Source organism: Protopterus annectens, chromosome 3.part0, assembly GCF_019279795.1.
Source record: "Protopterus annectens isolate FY-2018-M chromosome 3.part0, PAN1.0, whole genome shotgun sequence".
Classification (NCBI taxonomy): domain Eukaryota; kingdom Metazoa; phylum Chordata; order Ceratodontiformes; family Protopteridae; genus Protopterus; species Protopterus annectens.
In genome coordinates this window covers 905,229,910-905,250,528 of record NC_056731.1, presented here as the reverse complement: position 1 = coordinate 905,250,528, position 20,619 = coordinate 905,229,910, and the positions used below count along the sequence as shown (strand labels likewise).

Sequence of the window (20,619 nt, the reverse complement as noted above, 5' to 3'; positions counted from 1 at the left end):
TGCCACAATGCGAACAGAAAATGACTGACTTTAATGACTGGCTTAATTTCTGGTGTCATTCTAAGGGGGGTGCAATATTTATCAGCATGGAAGAAGATGGTCAACAGACCACACTGCTTTGCCAGGGATGGTCTGCACCTCTCCTCTCATGCTTTTGAATATTAGCAAAAATCTTGTCCTCCCCCATTGTGCCTTTTTAGGCAATGCCAAACTGAAAATACTTCCATCATAGCAAATCAAAACCAAGAAAATCTAAAGGTATTACTGTTCAATGCTAGGATATTATACAAAAAAAATCCACTCCCTACAGTCTCTCCCCAATCTACAGAATGCTGATGTATGTGCAGTCACTGAGACATGGTTTAGAGTCATGGAGAGTGCACTGACAGTTCAAGGCTATAATGCCTTCCACACATTTAGACCAGCTACTACAACAGACATGGACTAAAGGTGGAGGTGTCTTGATTTACATCATAAATTAATGTACCTCAAGGCTGATCAAACAGGACAATGCACATGAGCTTCTCCATATTTAAATCACCATGGGCAAAATCCCACACCACTTCCTTGCAAGCTATAGGCTAAGAACGTCTCCTGCCAGGTGCATGTGGTGGGGTCAAGGTGCCTCTCCCCACCGTCCATAGATCGATCAGGCCGACCGACTCCCACTGGCGGAGGGCCCCCGTGGCATGGCTCTGTGGGCCATGGCTTGTGGGTTGAGCTTCTCTTCCCCAGGAGTGAGTACACTTTAAATCCTTTAACAAGGATCTATTGGAGGGCAAGTCTGGTGCCAGCAGCCATGGTAATTCCAGCTCCAGTAGCATATATTAAAGTTGCTGCAGTTAAAAAGCTCGTAGTTGGATCTTGGAATCGGGCTGGTGGTCCACTGCGAGGTGAGCTACTGCCTGTCCCAGCCCCTGCCTCTCGGGGCTCCCTCTATGCTCTTAACTGAGTGTTCCAGGGGTCTGAAGCTTTTACTTTGAAAAAATTAGAGTGTTTAAAGTAGGCTGGTTGCCTGAATACTTCAGCTAGGAATAATGGAATAGGACTCTGGTTCTATTTTGTTGGTTTTTGGAACTGAGGCCATGATTAAGAGGGATGGCCGAGGGCATTTGTATTGTGCCTCTAGAGGTGAAATTCTTGCACCCTCGCAAAACAAACGAAAGTGAAAGCATTTGCCAAGAATGTTTTCATTTATCACGAACAAAAGTTGGAGGTTCGAAGACTATCGGATACCGTAATAGTTCCGACCATAAACGATGCCGACTAGCGATCCAGCGGTGTTAATCCCATGACCCACCCGGGAGTTTCCGGGAAACCAAAGTCTTTGGGTTCCATGGGGAGTATGGTTGCAAAGCTGAAACTTAAAGGAATTGACGGAAAGGCACCACCAGCAGTGGAGCTTGTGCCTTAATTTGACTCAGCACAGGAAACCTCACCCAGCCCAGACATGGAAAGGATTGACAGATTGATAGCTCTTTCTCAATTCTGTGGGTGGTGGTGCATGGCCATTCTTAGTTGGTGGAGCGAGTTGTCTGGTTAATTCCAATAATGAACAAGACTCCACCATGCTAACTAGTTATGCGGCCTCGTGCGGTTGTCTCCAGCTTCTTAGAGGGACAAGTGGCTTTCAGCCACACCAGATTGAGCAATAACAGGTCTGTGATACCCTTAGATGTCTGGGGCTGCAGGCGTACTACACTGAATGGATCAGCGTGTGTCTACCCTTGACTGAGAGGTCCAGGTAATCCGCTGAACCCCATTAGTGATAGGGACTGGAGATTGCAATTATTCCCCATGAACGAGGAATTCCCAGTAAGTACAGGTCATAAGCTTGCTTTGATTAATCCCTGCCCTTTGTACACACTGCCTGTTGCTACTACCGATTGGATGGTTTAGTGAGGTCCTCAGATCAGCCTCGCTGGAGTCGGTCACAGCCCTGGTGGTGCGCCAAGAAGACAATCAAACTTGACTATCTAGAGAAAGTAAAAGTCGTAACAAGGTTTCCGTAGGTGAACCTGCAAAAGGATCATTAATGCCGATGGTCCCGGGATGGCGCCATCTCCGGGTACCAGGGCCACTCCTCACTCCCCACCCCGACCCTCTCTGTCTCTCACTCCCACTCCTCTCTCTCTGTCCGCGTGCCTCGGCAAAGGCCGGTGGGACCAAACCCGCGACTCCTGGGGGGAGGGAGAGGGCGAGGGGGGGAACGAGAGGAGGAGGGGGGTCCTGTCAGCGTGGCGAGAGGCGTGGGTGCTCCTCCGCCACCTCCGAGGGGACAGCCATGGAGGGGGCGCCCAGCCTGGCGGTGCAGTCCACCACGCACCCCGGAGGTGACCGGCTCCCCGTGTGGGAGGGAGAGGGTGTCATCCTGGTGGGGGGATGCAGGCCCTCCCCTCTGGCCACACGGGACGACCCATGGGGGGGTCACACACCAGTGTTCTCTCCCCTTGACGACGGTCGCGGGTACGTGTGGAGGACGCCTCGCTCCACGCTGGGCATCAGTTCGAAGACCTGGAAGGTTGGTGTTGCGGCCTCGCGCCAGCTGCCGTAGGACTCCCTGCCATCCCGCAGCATGGGGCCAGTAACCCCAGTCTGGGTGCCCACGATGATGCTCGTGAAACCTTACATGCTCATGAAGACTAGAGTGACGCCACTTGGGCAGCAGTGCTGCCTGCAAACAAGAAAGAGAACTCGTACGACGCTGAGCGGTGGATCACTCAGCTTGTGCATTGATGAAGAAGGCAGCTATCTGTGAGAACTAATGTGAATTGCAGGACACCGACACTTCGAACGCACTGTGCGACCCCGGTTATGCCTGTCTGAGGGTTGTCGTGCCTTCCATCGCCCCCGGGGGTGTCCAGCCCCCATTGAGGGCACAGCTGGGGAGTCAAGGGAGCCTGCCGCGGGCCCCTAGTCCCCCCAGGGAGAGACGCAGACAGAGGAGAGCAGTTCCCTGCCACCCTGAGCTGGGAAATGTGGTGTACGGAAGTCTGTCTCCCCGGCGCCACCCAGGAAGTCCATGTCCTTGTGATCGAGGCTCAGCCCGCGGATGGTATGAGGCCGGTGGCGGCCCCCGGTGCATTGGGATCAGGTCTTCCAGGAGTTGGGTTGTTTGTGAATGCAGCCCAAAGCGGGTGGTAAACACCATCTAAAGCTAAACATCCCTATGAGACTGATAGCTGACAAGTACCGCAAGGGAAAGTTGAAAAGAACTTTGAAGAGAGAGTTCAAGAGGGTGTGAAGCCGTTCAGAGGTAAACGGGTGAGGTCCGTGCATTCCGTCCGGAGGATTGGGCAAGGTGGATCCACCTCCCTGGGCACGCCGGCCACCATCGGGCATATTTCTTCCGTGGCGTAGTGCACTGTGTTTCAATCCACAAATGTATACTATGGAATATTATTACTATGAATGAATGCTCTTTGTTTCCCTACATTTGTACTGTCTTAATACCAATGTAAATTATGTTATTCCTAAACTTTCTATGTATTGTGATGCTGTTTAAGCACCTAAATGTATTTGTAATTTGTCTTTCACTGTGAAGCTTTTCTCCCCAGGCCTCTACTGAAAAAGGGCCTCTGGCCCAGGCAGACACCCCCAGTTAACAAATGTAAAATAAAATAAATAAATAGTAAATAATAGTGTATACTTTATACTATTATAATACTCTTCATACTGAATGTTATTTTGATTGTACAGTTAGGGTGTTTTATCTTTGTACTTCTGTAGTGTAACATTTTTTTATCCTACTTTTAGTTGATGTAAATTTTAACTATTAGTATCCTAATTTTATGTGATATAAAATATTTAGATGTTAAGCTGTCTATCGCGCCTTCATTCTTGCTGGATGGGTTCGGAGCCGAACCTCGGCTCCGACTCGGCCACTCTAAAAGCTCGAGAGCTAGTTCCACCGGCTCGAGGCTCCCCTGTATCCCACAATGCTAGGCGGTAACTCCCCAGATCTCGTTTTCCGCTACAGCGATCGAGGTGCTTTTCAACCGGCTCGTCAGGTTAGTTTTAAAAACTAGTTGTTATCTTAGATAGACCCCCTTTTAAGTTAGCTTTTCTTCATAAATTTATAAATTACGTAGTTTCCTTCCATTCCTAGTCCAAATTTTCCCCTTTTTTTCCTAAACTTACTAGAGTTATTCCCTTGGGCTTTAGGCCCAGTCCCTCCCTTCCTAGTAGTTGGAGTGACTGTGTTTTTGTAGGGATTTAATTTTTCTAAATTACTTATAAATTTAATTTTTTAATAAGTGTAATCGGTGTGTGTGTGTGATTGTGTGGTTACACTTTTTTCTTCTTTAGACATGTCTAAAGAATCAAAGGTCTCCGGCTTTAAGAAGTGTGACTCGTGCTGTCAGAAGATGTCTCTGACAGACGGTCACACTTCTTGTGTATACTGCCTGGGACCTTTGCACCTGCAGGACTCATGTGCTGTTTGCCATGGCTTCAGCCCTAAAGTCCTGCAGGAGCATAAAAATAAGCTCATTCTAAGGGGCTTATTGAAGCCTGAGGGTCCCCCGACTCAATCTTCGGGGAAACCCTCGAAGCCTACCAGACCATCGGCTCCGGTATCTGAGTCGTCTTCTGGGGCTTCGAAGGCTGTTCGAACATCGGCTCTGGCTGGAGCCAATGATTCTCAAACTCATGTCCCTGCTATTTCCTCGGCTCCGGCCGGAGCCGAGGTAGACACCGGTGAGTCGGCTCCGATCAGATTGTCGGAACCGACCTCCAGAAAAAGGTCCCGGTCACCATCTATCGGCTCCGTTCATTCGGCTCCAGCATCTCCATTGCTGTCTGAACGGAGCCATAGATCTCACTCCTCTAGGTCGTCGAGACTATCAGATCATGACCTTCAGAGGGTAGTGAGTCGACTTCTTAAGTCCGAGTCCCTGGCCCAGATGCTTCAAAGCCCGACTCAACAGTCGATGGCTAATCCCATCACTCAAAATGTTCCTCCTCCGACTCCTTTGAGTTCGGAGCCGGGGCTGCTCGGACCCGAGACTGTGGCTGTGTCTGAACCGATACCGTTGTCTTCGGTACCGTCGTCTGCTCCGATATCTTTCTTGGAGGAATCTCGGCACCGGACTTCCCTTGTCGGCACCGAGGGGGCGAGTGGCATCGGACCCTTGTCCGACCCCGCTCTCCCTCTCGGTGCTTCGGCGCTGGTGAGTTCGGCTCCAACATCGGCCTTGGAGCCATCACTGTCGGTGCCGGGAGGGGTTTCCAGCTTTTTGGAGCAGAGACCTCTGCTTCTGCCTGACAGGGGTGCTTTCGAGGTCATGAGGAGCGTGTTGGAACCTGGTTCAACCCCACAGTCGGCTCCATCTGCCCCTCCCTCCACGGTGCCTCCGGTGATTTCTGCTCACTCCCTCATCCCGGATCGTAGAGAGCCAGCTCCTCAAGTATCCCCTGTGGGGATCTCCTCCTCTTCCGAGGCCTCTCCTGACCCGGTAGGAGAGCCCCCTAGGAAGAGGCAGTGCAAGAGGAAGCACATCGACTCCCCTGAGTCTGTCACCTCTGACACCGATTTAGAGGATTCTGAAGGTTCCCCTCATTCCCCCTCTGAAGATGTCTCTTTTGCAGACATCCTCGAGATCTTAAAACAGAGGGGGAATTGGCCAGCCCTCAACCCTTCAGAGGATGAATCGGTGTATCTTGAGGCGTTTGGCTCTCGCCCTTCCACCTCCTGGGTGTCCGCTCCTTTGACCCCTTATGCAGGTGGTGGCAAAGAAGGCCTGGACGGCTCCTGACTCTGTGGACCCCACCCCCAGGAGACCTTCAAAGTTTATCACTGCCCCCAAGGACAAAGAATTCTTGACCAAAGGCGTCTCTGTGGATGCTATGGTGGTGGCTGCAGCCACCAAGAAGGAGCTAGCTGATCCTTCAGTGCCTGTCCATCCTCCTAACAAGGAGTCTAGGACTATGGACAGGTATGGGAAGCGGATGTTCTCATCAGCGACCTTTTCTATGCGCTCGCTGAACTACCTATGTCATTTCACTCGTCTCCAGAGAGATTTGATCAAGGAAGCGAGTGAAATGTTAAAGGATCCAACAGCTGCAGGTTTTCAGGATAGGATGAACTCTCAGCTTGCTACCCTCAACTCAATAGTTAACTCCTCCATGCGCCTCCTTTCGTATGCGGCGGATGGAGCGAGTAGAGCGGCAGGTACAGGTGTGGTCTTACGGCGGCACGCCTGAATGCAGCTATGTAATTTTGCGGACCCTTTCAAGGCGTCCTTCACTAACTCCCCATTTGATGGTTCATCCCTCTTTGGTCCTCAAGTGAAGGAAACCCTGACTAGGTGCGAGACTGAAGGCAAGACTCTCTCTGCCGTGGGAGTCCATTTTTCTACTCCTTCTAGGCCTTACCCCAAAGGCCAGAAGGGGGGAAAGATGTGGTTCCGCAAACAATCTCAAGGAGCTTTGCCTGACGCACAGAGTCGGTTCCCCTCTAGAGGCAGAGGGGGGAACAATAATGGTAGACGCCGCCCTAGAGGCAGAGGGGGCCCGCAGAATCAGGGCAGTCGAGAAACCTTCTCCGACAAGCCCTTTCAGCATCCCTGAGGTGTTGCCCGACTGTCCACCTTCGGAGGCAGTCGGGGGAAGATTATCTCTGTACCCAGAAGCCTGGCTATCCCTAACTCAAGACAAGTGGGTACAGTCTATCATTTCCGAAGGCTACACAATCCCATTCTTTCTCATTCCAAAGCAATCAAAAAAATCCCTTCCAGACGTTCCACCCAGTCAAAGGGAGCAAGCAGCGCTAGAAATATCAAAGCTGCTTGCAAAAATAGCCATTCAACCAGTTCCAGCAGACCAACAAGGGTCCGGAATCTACTCCAGATTCTTTTTGGTTCCAAAGAAAACAGGGGACTGGAGACCCATTTTGGATCTCAGCAACTTGAACAAGTCTGTCAAGAAAACAAAATTTCGGATGGTCACGCTGCAGTCCATTCTACCCCTTTTGGGGCAGGACAACTGGATGTGCTCTATAGATCTCCAGGATGCATACTATCACATCAGAATGAGCCGACGCTCCAGGAGATTCCTCCGCTTCAGGCTGGGAACCAATCATTTCCAATTCAGGGCCCTGCCCTTTGGACTCACTACAGCCCCCCGAGTGTTTACCAAATGCATGGCAGTGGTCGCCTCTCATCTGAGACGTCAAGGATTCCAAGTGTTTCCGTATTTAGACGACTGGCTCCTTACAGCCCCCACCAAGCATCTTCTGCTTCTTGCCAGAGACTATACCTTTCACACATGTCAAACACTAGGCATTTCAATAAATTACGAAAAGTCTGTGTTGTCGCCTTGTCGTGTTATTACCTTCATAGGCGCAAATCTAGACACAGTCAGCATGTCAGCCAGACTCACAGAGCAGAGAATAGCAGACATACACAGACAAGTCTCTCTTGTCTTGCAGAGCAACAGAATCAAAGTCAGACTGATCCTGAAGGTCTTAGGGATAATGGCGGCTGCTATCCCTCTCCTTCCTTTAGCCAGATTCCACATGAGAATCTTACAATGGATGCTCTTCACACAATGGTCGTACCAACAACTTCCAATGTCCCATTCCATTGCGATAACACAATCGTGCAGGAATCATCTTTCTTGGTGGATCACATCCCCCCAGCTCTTCCTAGGAAGACCCTTTGTTCCTCCCCCTCCGGTTGCTACACTGACAACGGATGCCTCCCTGATCGGGTGGGGGGGCATTACCAGGGCAGGACGGTCCAGGGCATATGGCAACCTTTCGAACGCCACTTGCACATAAATGTCCTAGAGATGAGAGCAGTGCTTCTAGCGTTGCAAGCCCTACAAGACTCTCTTCCCAAAGGAACTATAGCAATTCAGACAGACAATATGTCTGTAGTGTGGTACATCAACAAACAAGGCGGAACCAGATCCTACCCCCTATGTCGAGAGGCACTCAGACTGTGGCAATGGGCGATTTCTTCTCAGCGGTTTCTGTTAGCAACGCACATTCCCGGGAAGTCCAATGTGATTGCGGACAAATTGAGCAGAGCTATTCTCATGCCTCACGAGTGGTCTCTGAAGAATTCAGTGTTGGACAAAGTCTTTCGAAAGTGGGGCCGACCTTGCTGCGACCTTTTCGCTACTCCCCAAAACAGCAAGTGCGACGATTATTTCACCCTCTTTCTCCAACCAGGCCTTCCCAGCAGAGACGCTATAGTCCACGATTGGCCCCGGGGACTTCTGTATGCTTTTCCTCCCTTTCCACTGATATCTCAACTAATACAGAAAGCCATCGCTCAGAAAGCTTCCATGATCCTCATTGCCCCTTACTGGCCTCGACAGGTTTGGTTCCCATTTCTTCACCGTTATCTGTTGGAGCAACCCTGGCATCTGGACCCAGTTCCAGACCTCTTGACCCATCAGTCGGGTCAGTTGCACCGCTCCCTCCCTTCTCTGAACCTCACAGCATGGTTTCTCCAATTCCAACTCTAGCCAGGCTTCCTCTAATATCTCACTCTGTTCGAGATATTTTAATAGCCTCTCATAAATCTTCCACTCGGAAGATTTATCATAGTAAGTGGAAACGTTTTTCCTGTTGGGCACATTCAAAGGATATAGATCCTTTCACTGCTTCCATTCAATCAGTTCTAGATTTTCTAGCCGAACTTTTCCACTCAGGTTCGTCTCCTTTCTACCATCAAGGTTCAATTGGCAGCTATATCTAACTTTCATGTTGGAGTCTCAGAGTCCTCCAATATGTCTCACAAACTCTGCAAAGCCTTTTTAAAGGGAGTTTTTCTCCTCAAACCACCTATCAGGGATCCTCCTCCTCTATGGGATCTCAACTTGGTTCTGACGTCCTTAATTCTTTCCCCCTTTGAACCTGCGGCTTCATGCTCAATGAAATTGCTATCTTGGAAAACACTCTTTTTTGGTAGCTATTACTTCAGCCAGAAGAGTCTCTGAACTTCATGCTCTGTGTAGTTGATCCCCTTATCTTTTGTTTCATAAGGATAGGGTGTCCTTACGTACCAACCCGTCCTTTTTGCCTAAGGTAGCTTCACCGGCAAATTTGAATCAAACCATTGATCTTCCTGTGTTCTTTCCTAGCTATTCGAACAGATCGGAACAAAAATGACATTGGTTAGACGTTCATCGCCAACTTAGGTACTATTTAGACAGGACCAAACAATTTAGGAAGTCTGATCAACTGTTTGTTTCCTATGCAGAAGGCAGAATGGGCCTTCCAGTTTCTAAGGTATCTCTTTCTAGATGGCTTACTTCATTGATTACCTTTGTGTATGAGATCAGACATCAACAGTTGCCAACCAAACCCAGGGCTCATTCAACTAGAGCTTTAGCTACATCTAGACAGACTGCCTATTGATTCGATTTGTGCTGCAGCTACTTGGGCTTCTCCCCATACCTTCATTTCTCATTATAAGTTGGACTTAGCCTCTAGAGACTGCGCCAACTTTGGTTCCACTGTACTCAAGAGTCTGTTCCGATAGGCCACCCGGGACAAGGTGCTAGGGATGCGGTCCCATCCAGCAAGAATGAAGGCGAAATAGACAACTTAACATTTAGAAGTTATGTACCTACCATAACGTTCCATGTTAGTTGTCTTCTTCTCGCCTTCTTTCTTGCGTCCCACCCTCCTTCCCCCTAGCCTGGACAGACCTAGAGGAGTTTGTTTTGTGACCTTTATCCTTTCTACCACCTATATATATATATATATATATATATATATATATATATATATATTTCCTCAGTCAGGTTTAGGACACCTTTCAGTCAGCCTATAGAGGTGGGTTATCCTTTTTTTTTCCATATTATGGAATTTTCCTAGCTGGGCCTAGCTTACAAACGAGATCTGAGGAGTTACCGCCTAGCATTGTGGGATATAGGGGAGCCTCGAGCCGGTGGAACTAGCTCTTGAGCTTTTAGAGTGGCCGAGTCGGAGCCGAGGTTCGGCTCCAAACCCATCCAGCAAGAAAGAAGGCGAGAAGAAGACAACTAACATGGAACGTTATGGTAGGTACATAACTTCTAATTTTGTGCTTCTGTGTATGTAGAGCTTTTCTCCCCAGGCCTCCATGAAAAAGGACTTGTGTCCAGTCGGACTTTCCCAGTAACCAAATGTAAAATAAAATAAGTTAGAAAATGACCACGACACAGCCACCCAATAAAAACATGCATGTATAACTTGACAAAAAAGTGCTTAATAACACATTTTTGTTATATATAAGAATATTAGAGGAGGTGACATGAATAATATTGTAGAAGTTGGCGAGTATAATTAGATCTTAAGGCTCAGAGCTGATGTGTTCCCTGATCTGAACACTGCAATTAGTATTAAACCTGTTTTACTTAAAAACAAATGCAGTATCATTGAATTTGTTCATATATGTTTTCAAATGTGTTTTTATGCACTTTGGAGTATTCTTTGCTATAATCATATATGACACCAAACACAGAGGCACAGAGATTCCTGGATTTTGTAAACGCAAACTCCATGGACAGATAGTCAGTATACCAACCAGGGGTGCAAACATACTGGATCTGGTCCTCAATAATATGGTAGAGTGCTGCACACTCCTTAGTTTAATGTAGTTTCTGGTAAGGTCAGATCACAAAATGATCTCCTTTGAAGTGAAAATAAAATCCAGAACCCCAACTAACCTTGGAATGTTCAGGAACTACTCGAAGGCTAACTTCCTACTATTAAGTGATAACCTGACAAAATTTCAAGGCCCCATAAACCCTGAGAACACTGCTGCCTATGTGGAACTGTTCACAGAAACCTTATACAAGCATGTTAATAGCTGCATATAGGCAGCTGTACCCACCAGGAAGAAGTACAGAACTTACTCAAAAAAGACAAATGACCCTGGTGGAATCACAGCATCAATAGACTGTATAACAGAAGGAAGAAAATCATGGAAAATTTAGGAGATGCCAGTAGTATAAAACACACTCATCAAACTAAATAAACATCTCAGAGAACAAATAAAGTCTAACAAAACCAAATTTGAGGCAAATTTGGCCTCCCAAGCCAAGAACAACAACAGTGCCTTGCGGCCTGTATGTATCCCAGAGATGACTACTACTTTGGAACAGGCTCTCTATCCATGTGAAGCAGAGTTCCTCCCTAACCCTGTTCAAGTGTAACTTGGGCAATTGGATGGGGAACAGGAAATGCATCCCTGTTTTGACATCTTTGCCTTTAAATGACACAGGCAGCCTGTCAGTGGTTGATTTCCAGGCTCCTGCTTGTAAATGTTTCATCTCCCAAACTCCTGCTTACACTTAACAAAGGTACCAGAACTTGTCAGAGATTTGGGGCGCATGGTTTGGTTTAAAAAGGCCCTTGTGGTCAATAACCTAGTAAATACCTATGAGCCTGTGAACCTATGAGTGAAACTACAAAGATTATTTCATGTATCTGCAAAGTTGTTAGCTTTTTCCCTCATTGCTGACTACATTTACATGGAGATGAGTTGTCTGCAGGTGCAAGCAATTAATCTTTTCCATTACGGGCATTCTGTACTGAAGGAAATGGAAAATTTAAAGGTACAATAGCAGGCAGTTCAATGAAAAATAAAGTTTGATATTGTGGGAAGTGAATAAGAGATAGTAGTCTCCCTAGCAGTCTTATTACTTTAATGCATTTCATAGAACTGTGCACAATTTACTTTTATCTAAAGTTAGCAAATTCACTTCTTTTTAGTGCTAAAAGTTCATGTTTTCTTAAAGCATACAAGCTGTTTTTCACATCTGGGAGGGAAACAGATAAGAAAATGGGAACAGAATGTAACGTGCTTTAGTATGAATTAATCTTCATTTTTCATTAGGTAATACCTGTGAGTACAACTGTTGATTTGGGAAATTGTTTATGATTGGAAAGTTAAACTGCATTTGTTGAAAATGTACAAATTTTTGTATGTTTGTTCTAAGTTAATAGGGGATTGGGGTGTTTTGAAAATGTATTTAGTTTTTTTTTTTTTTTAATGGATTTCATCAAAGCAAAAAGTCTTGAAAACAGTGAGATATTAAGAATTGTAGAGACAAATAGCAATGGTGCATAACACACATTTGGAAAGTAATGAGCATGTGAATTTGATAAAGAAAGGGTTCAGGACAGGTATTAGGCAGAATATCAGGTCCAAAGCAAATGGGAGTATTAATACTGATTGCTAGAGGGGTTCCAATAGTGATAGAAGAAGGAGAAAAAAAAGACAATAATAGTAGATTTTGCAGTAGTAAAGGGCTATACTGGCATGGATTTATATTCTACCAAAAACTGCTATTATGAAGATTAATACAATTTAGGCAGAAATCAGCTTTCAGCAGGGAATAATACTTATAGGTGGGGTGTGGAACTAGCCAGTATTAGCTACTATTGTAGGAATACCGAAGGTGCACAAAGATGTAAGGGACCCACCCTTTAGACCATTCATATCGGGGAATAAATCTAAAGCCTTTCCATTTGGTCAAGTGATAGATAGGTGGTTGAAATTTATATATAAAAAAATACCCCACATTATTATTGATTCGTGGGACTTTTTAGGTAGGTTGATCCCCGGCAAATGTAATAAAGGGACCATTTTTGTCACAATTAATGTGATAGATTTATTTTCATGTATTCCTGAGCAGGATGGCCTTACAAAATTTAAAGAAACTATTCAAAAGTATGCTGAGTTTTCTTGGGACAAAGCTTTATTAACACTGGAATTTATGGATATAGTATTAAAAAATAATTTCATATTTTATGAAGGGGAATATTACAAACAAAGCAATGGTGTAGCAATGGGCGCAGCTTGTGCACCCATTTTTGCCAATTTGGTGTTATTAAATTGGGAAGAAGAACATGTATTTCAAAGTAAGTGGAAGAAGGCTATAAATTGCTATGTCCAGTTCCTGGACGATATATTAATTTTATGGAACGACTCTTTACAAGAATTAGAATTGTTTTTTGATTACTTAAATAATTCCAGTGAATATTTAAAATTCACCTACAAAAGTGACCTTAAGGGTATATCTTATTCAGATACATTTATTTACATAGATAACGACCATTTTTGTTCCAAAATATATAGAAAAAGTATGTTCAGTAATACATACTTAGAATATACTAGTTATCATCCTTATAAACAAAAAGCCAGTATAATTAAGGGTCAATGTATTAGGGCAGCAAGGATAACTTCTGAGTTTAATGAAATGGTCAAGGAACTTGATTTTATTGGAGATATGTTCTCCAAAAGAGGATATCCCAGTACTCTTATAGGTAATACTATAAAATATGTAAAAGAGGAATGGGGTAAAAAATATCAGCCCCTCTTAAGCCGAGGTGAAGTGAACTCACAGTACAATCCCAATGTAGTTCCAATGAACCAGAATTCATTCCAAAGGGCATGTGTATTACAGTTCGGAAATTTCGCTAAGAATATCCAAGACACTATAACTAGCAACTGGAACATTTTAAAAACTGAATAAAATATTTATAAAATAATAGGTGAGTGTCCAACATTTGTTTACAAAACAGGCCTTAACCTGAAAAATAAATTTGAGATGAAGAAAAATAATTCAAAGAATGGAAATAGAGAGGGGGGCACCAGAAAATGTGGCAAATGTAATCAGTGTCATGCTGTAATGGAAGAGGTTACACTCAAGCTGGAGAATTTTAGTCAATCATATTTAAAATTTCAGTATGGTAATTGTAGAACTCAACATGTGGTATACCTGGCCAAGTGCACAAAATGTTCCTGTTTCTTTGTGGGAAAAACGGACAGATGTTTAAGGAACAGGATTTATGGCCATGTTTACTGTATAAGGAAAAAAGATGAAGCAAACGCCCTGTATAGACATTTAAGCACAAGTCCTGGATGTATAGAGTTTAAATTTGCCATATTAGAGCAGGTAAAGGCAAACCCCGGGGGGGGGGGGTATTACTAAAAAATTAAATGAAAGAGAAACCAAATGGCAAATGTTATTAAACGCTACAGTGTATCCAGGTATAAATGATGATATATCCATCAAAGCCATACTGGAATCTAAAATGTGATGTATATGGAGGTTATTGTACAAATTTTAGTTATAAGGTGCTTTTACTCAAGTGTGGAACATAATGTTATTTAATTAGTTATGTTATTGTATTATATTATTTATATAATTCTCATAAATAATGCAGTATATTAATCTAGTACAGAGCACTTTAAAAATGATGAGGTTACATATTAATTATGTGATTAGGTGCTGATGCCTATTGGCTCTTTATACTATTTAAGCAATAATGAATTTCAAGTCAGGTATTGTAGATGAAAGCGCTTAACTACTATCACTGAGTTATAGTATGAAGAAGGTGATGGAAGCATTTGGATTCTCTGATATAATAATATGGTTAATTAGGAGGAGATATAAAAGAATCAAGGCAAAATTAAAATGGAAGGGTTTGTCTCTGATAAGTTAGTTTTGAACAGAGGAACTAAGCAGTGGTATCTTCTTTCCCCTTAGTTACTTGCTTTATATTTAGAGCCATTGGCAAAGAAAATAAGGGACTCAGAAATTCAAGGATATAATCAGTATTGTAATCAAGAAAAGCTGGCTTTATTTGCAGATAATGATATGTTGTAATTGATAACTCCAGAAGAGGACAGCTCATTGTTGAACATTTTGTAACAGTTTCACGTTTTTTGGGATATAAAATTAAAGAAGATAAAACAAAGACCATAGCCATAAATTATGCACCCACACATGAATTGATTAATTTATTTATGGGGACACAATAAGATGAAGCATTTAAGACTATAGATTAAATAAGCTTTTGTTATGGCGGCTAACGATATGTGGGAAGTGACTAAAAAAATAATAATACAAAAACTGAGACACTAGGAGCTTTTGTTTATGTATATAGATAGTAAGGTACATACAGTGAAAATGTTTTTAGTTCTTTTAGTTTTATGTACAGATCAGCCATATTTATATCAACCAGAGGAGATGGTGTGGACAATAATAAAGAGTTGAATAAATTTATCTGAGGGGACGAGAGCAAGTCATAAGTGGGACTGATTGATCCTGCAAACATAAGAAGGTGGTTTAGGATTACCTCATTTGAAGGGATAGTTTAGAGCTGCTTAGTTAAGGCTCATAATATGTATATAACACAAGCAGAAGGTTATAATTGAAAGTGGAAAGGGATGATTATGGGAGGGAGTCAAGAAATGAAGAGAGAGAATGTGTGGTTTTGGATGCAAATCCTTTAGGAGAATAATAACAACCATACAGAATATTATATTCATAAAACTGCAGAGAGTGTTCTAAGAACTAAGCTAACACAGGAATAGAATTTTGCTAGTTGGAATGACTGCAGGTAGGGGTACAAAAAATAGGCAAGAAAGGGCTGGAATTTACCGGAGAAAACTTGCAAGGGAACTAAGGTATTGAGAAGAAATAACTACAGAGAGAAAGTTAATGAAGTGAGGTCAGACCAAGAAGTGTTTGGACTGGAGACTAGTGACTGCCTTCCCTACCAGGATTGATATCCGGGTAAAGGCAAAGAGAAAGGACAGAGGAGTCCTAAGTGCTCTGATAGAGTTTTAATTGAATCTAGAACAGAAGCTGCTGCTAAAAAAGGGATAATTAGTGGGGGATATAAATATTGCACTATAACTATAAAAATTAATCAGAGCAGGTAAGAAGAGACTGGGAAGAGAGATTGGAAAACAATGGGAAGACATATGTATGGCTCCCAATTATAGAACCAATTCCAGAAAGTTTAAGAGTTTTGCTTGGATGTATTTGCATATATACCCCAAACAGACTTCAAAGAATTTTTCTCAGCTAGATAGCAAAAGTTGAGTTTTGATTGGGGGGGGGGTTCTTATGGAGTTTAGTGAGTTGTAATTTTAAAAATTCCTTTGAGTACTCTTGTCAGCAATTTGGGGGGGGGGGGGGCAAATGGCTGAATATCCTAGACACACAGTAAGGTAAGGTCTGCCAAAAAGAGCATTTACTTGAAAACGGAAATCGAAGTCTAAACCAGCTGTATTTGTAATCATGAATATTGTCAGAGAGAGAGAAATTAACTGGAAGAGGGGCTCTTAGAAAAGGGAAGGTGTATATTACATGGAAATAAATGGAATTTGTGGCACAAGGAGAATAATGTTTAGGAGGAGGAATGTGATTTACAGGAAGGCAAGAATTGGTCACTTTGTGTAATATTGGACTAATGAGAGTTATAAAGAAAAAAATGTGATGTATAACATTTGCAAATAAAAATGTTAATGTAGTTTTTCTGTTTATTATTGTATGTGTGTCTGTGTTTTAAGGGATGATTTAATAAAGGTGTTTAAAAAAGATATATGAAAAAAGACTTGAATGATGCTATGACTTGTTCTTATTTAGCATACCAAAACGTTGAGAAGTGGGACAAGGAGAAGAGAATTGTTCTGTAGTTGATGGTAGCCTGGATTAAAGGAAAGATACTGAAAGGGTGGAAAGGTTACGTGTGGTAGGGTACAGGAAGGGATTTGTGAAAAATGTGGCTACTAAAGATCATCTGTAATGCTATGGAAAGGGTTATTACGCAAATAATCAATTAAGATATAAGTAACCAATAAACTCTCAACCCAAGCCGGTTCAGATTTGTTAAGGGCAGATCCTCCCTATTTATCTTAGCTGACTTTTTCAAAAAAGTTACTTTAGCAGTGGGTGAGGGGAAATCAGTACACACTGCACCTCTAGACCTTGCAAAGGCATTTCTTTACCATCACACACTCAGCTTTCTTAGATAAATCCTCCAAGCTAAAAGTAAATTGCTATGTAACTCATTGTATAGCAAACTGGCCCACAAATGGAACCCAGGAAATAAGGGGAGATGGCTCTACCTCCTCTAGGAGTCATCAGTCCACTCCTCTTTGGCATTTACTTCTCTGAGGTCAGAGCTAATGTTAAGAACTTGTGACTGATCAAGTTTACAGATAATTGCTAACTTTGTGCAGCATACACTCCAAGAGGGTCTGTTCCAAATAAATGGCTGGTATCAAAATTACAGAGTAAAACTAAATGCCAAGAAATGTATAACTGAATGCTTCAGTAAGTATGATTCACCTTGTAACTATCGTATTGACAACATACCACTGAAAATTGATTTCGCAATCATGGATCAGGGAAATAATGTTGCCAACAAACTGTCCTCTGATCTCCTCTCTCCGCGTATTCATTATTGTGAGAGGAAGTTCTTTTTCATTGCGTGCCTTATATCTAAAGGTATGGCATCCAAATCGAGAGATGTAGTCATTCCTCTATGCTCGGCACTCATTTGGCTGATCTTTGAGTGTAGTGCCCCTTTTGGTATGTACTTCTCCAAACTCTTGTCACATCTGGAATGACCAGAATACTTCCTTACTAAGAAAATTAAGGGCTTTAATCACAGAAGCTGTATGGAGTGTCTCAAAGCCTTGTCCTTCTTATTGTTATCATGCAGCAGGCTACTGAGAGGTGACCTCTGGCTGGCATATAGACCTTCAACAGACCCATTACACATTTGCAAGTCCAGTTGTGGCATAAACACAGTCTCAAGGGATTTCAGTCCCTTCCACAACACAAGTTGATCATGTTGAAAGGGTAAGTAGTTATTACAGAGAATTCCACTTCTGTGGAACCATCTTGCACACCACATAAAGCAATTATTCTATGCAAACATAATTTGAATGAATGGATAGGGTAACTACAGATTTACCCTCTATTTAGCTCCCTTGTCCATTGTGGATAGAGGCAACATGCAAATGTCCCAACATATCCTTGTTCTGCCCATCTTTGCCTTACTTTTTTTACAAAATATAAGGGCTAAAAACTACCTTGGGAATGTAAGGCTAGGCTTCTTAAGATTCTCACAGATGAATAGTCTTGTAAGTACCTATGAAAGTATATAAATGATTAAATACGGTAGGATGTTAGGATTGTGGAGGGAATGGAATGCCTGGGTGTGAGATAAAGAGGATAAGTGGAAACTGAGGAATTTGCATACAGTATGGAATTGGTGTGTGTGTGTGTGTGTGTGTGTGTGTGTGTGTGTGTGTGTGTGTGTGTGCGTGTGTGTGTTTGTGTCTGTGTTTGCGTGTGTGTGTGTGTGTGTGTTAGGAGAGAATGGGGAGGTAAAGTATAGGTACGATGCTGTTTCACATGGTTGTTTAAAGGGGGGTGATGCAGGGCTGTATTACGTGCAAGTGGTTGTAGTTAAGATAACACTTAGAAAGAAAACATGTTGCTGGTCCCATGCAAATTGTTAGGGAGACAATTTTTGCTTTTTGGTGGAAGAAGAGAGGGTTACGTAAAGTTTTTGTACATTCAGCATATATGAAACTGAATCACTGTACAGTGAATTACATTTCACCTATATTTTTAAAATTCTAAAATAGAAACTTGAAAATACAATAAAGAGAGACCCCCCCTGCATCCCCAGTGTAGGGAACAACCCCCCCAACACACACTCTTTTACTTAAATATACCATCTCCTCGGTTGCACAGCAGTGAAAAACTCTACCGCAGCATACCTTCATCCCAGAGAATACAAGTTAATGTAGTTTTGACCACCTGATTGGGGGGGGGGGGGGCATTGAAAAGCTGCTCCCTGTAAATGCACTTGCCGTGTGGAATAGACACTATTTTTCTGGAAATATTGACTTTAGATGATTGTCACTGTTGAAATTACACCACAGCCTTGTGTGTAAAAATAGGGAAAAGGGGGGTTGTTGATGGATGTATGTAGGGATTACAGGCTGGAATAATGTTTGTGTCATTAATGTTCACTACTGTTTTTAAATGATCCTGTGCACTGAAGAAGGCCACTTTTTAGTATAAACATTCTCAAAGTAAAAATCTTTACAAAACTATTCTTTTTTAAAACTGGTTTCAGACACCGTTGCACTGAATAAGACATGCCAAAAAGTGCTTTGCATTTGAGTACCTCTAGATAAGCTGTAAATTTCAGCATTTTGTTGAATTATAGTGCATATTATTTTTCTGTATTGTTTGGGGTGGCAGTGTTCCACTCAACAGATAACATTTAAATGTAACGGACAAGTGGAAAACCAGACATGTCAGCAGAAATATGTATTTTATTTGTATTTGCCTATTTGATATGTATGCTCCTCCTAATATTGTATTGTTTTGTGAAACAAAATCTAGAAACTTGATTGGTTATAACAAGCTGAATTAAATAGACCACCAAAGTGTCAGAATGCTTAGCTGGTGACCAGAAGTAACATGGTGTTGGAGCTGCCTGTGTAACGTTGCAGTGCATTCAGAGCTGTCCTCTATAAATATGTGTACTTTTTTCATCTGTTCTTGTTTCTTACTTCTGTGAAAACAGCTTAAAGCAATAATCAGTGGAAGCTTTGTATAGCTCTTACCTTGTGCTCTGTATCATTGGAATTCATTCAAACAGTTCATTATGCTAGTAAGGCTTTTACTAGTGGAGATTAACATTTTGGACACAGTATACACTCTTGTTTCCTTGGAGATGGACATTTTCATACTGTGCTTTACCGCATCTGCCTTCAGGGCAAAGAAAGCATGGCTGGCACCTTTCACAATATTTATGAAAACCTTTAAAAGTCCATCTACCGAAATGTAGTCTTAATCCAGAGACAGTGGTAAAAAATGTTGTTTTATTTTGTGCAGAAGCAAGGAATAAGGCTACCCTTTCTGCTCTTCAGAGAATACTTTCTTTGCTTACTGCATTACTACACATATTTATTTACTGGAGCATAATTTTGGATGGAAGAATCTTATTAAACTAAGCTAGTAGAGTGTTTTATGATATAGGCTTATGGAAGATAATTGCTTGATTCAGACTTACAGATCTGATATCAACATGTTGGAAGTGAGCTACTCCTAGGACTTTTTTTTTTCCATATCCTGAATGACACTTCAGCAAAATCTTTTTCACTCGATGTTCAATGATTTTCTCCAAGCTGCATATCAGGAGCTATGCAGTATGGCTGGACACTTCCTGCCTTCTTCTTTCCTTTCTCATTGCTTAGTAAAAATAGAGTTCAAATAAATTTCCCTTAGTGTTTGTCTTAGTTGTTGTTGTATGTAAGTTCTTTATTTGTCATCTTATTTCCTGTCCAAGGACTGTATTGGCTTCAAGCAGTAAGTATGAGTGAGGAAAACAAATTCTTATTGCTGAAGCACATACTTGTGCCTAGTATTTCTTGGGTCTGAACACAAAATCTCCAGTCATTTGCTGTGTATCCATTTTAACAAGGGCTTTCAGTATCAGTGCTAATTTGCTTTAGAGAGCTGTTAACTTTCTCAATAGATTTAGGATGGTAGAACAGAACGTGAAGAAAATAAAGCAAAAAGAAAAAGGCAAGTCGGTTTAAACTTCTGCTTTTACGGCTGGTGTTGGGATCCTCAGCACCTCTCTGTCTCCACCTATACTATTGCTGCTAATTGTGTTACATCTGAAGGATATGAGCTTCCCTTAGTTTAGTTCAACACTGCTGTGTGCTACAGCAGCAACTGGCCTGTGTCACTCCACCTTTAAAGCTAGCATCTCTCCATTCTTCACCAGCTATGATCAGGCATCCACTGCCATTTACAGTCAGCTTCTCATGTTGCTGGTTTGCA

The 20,619-nt window shown here is 42.7% G+C and overlaps 1 protein-coding gene across 1 annotated transcript in view; it reads left to right on the top strand.

Moving 5' to 3' along the window:
* The window catches only part of SPIDR (scaffold protein involved in DNA repair), a 1,727,376-nt gene that overhangs the window by 914,920 nt on the left and 791,837 nt on the right, over positions 1-20,619 (top strand). The gene's annotated exons all lie outside the window — the stretch shown is intronic.